This window comes from Phalaenopsis equestris, unplaced genomic scaffold (genome assembly GCF_001263595.1).
Source record: "Phalaenopsis equestris unplaced genomic scaffold, ASM126359v1 Scaffold000048, whole genome shotgun sequence".
Taxonomy (NCBI): domain Eukaryota; kingdom Viridiplantae; phylum Streptophyta; class Magnoliopsida; order Asparagales; family Orchidaceae; genus Phalaenopsis; species Phalaenopsis equestris.
This window is the reverse complement of record NW_018164490.1, coordinates 54,176-54,496: the sequence shown is the minus strand read 5'-3', so window position 1 is coordinate 54,496 and position 321 is coordinate 54,176.

The window sequence follows — 321 nt, the reverse complement described above, 5'->3', positions numbered from 1 at the left end:
AATATGGCTACTTATATACTTCATAAAAATAATCAAATCACAAAATTCTTTTAGCATAAAATGGAGCTTGATCAAGTTCTCTTGAACCAGAGAGCCATCTTCCTCATTGATGTCAAATCATCCTAGGAAAACAACCAAATTGACCAGATGTGCAGGATGAGCATTGATGTCAAATCATCCTAGGAAAACAACCAAATCCTGAAATCAAGTTAGACTAATGCAGGATGAGTTTTGCATTAGTCTAACTTGATTTCAGCCTATGAAGCATTCGAGTATTCAATTACATCCAACTCTTTATATATATATATATATATATATATA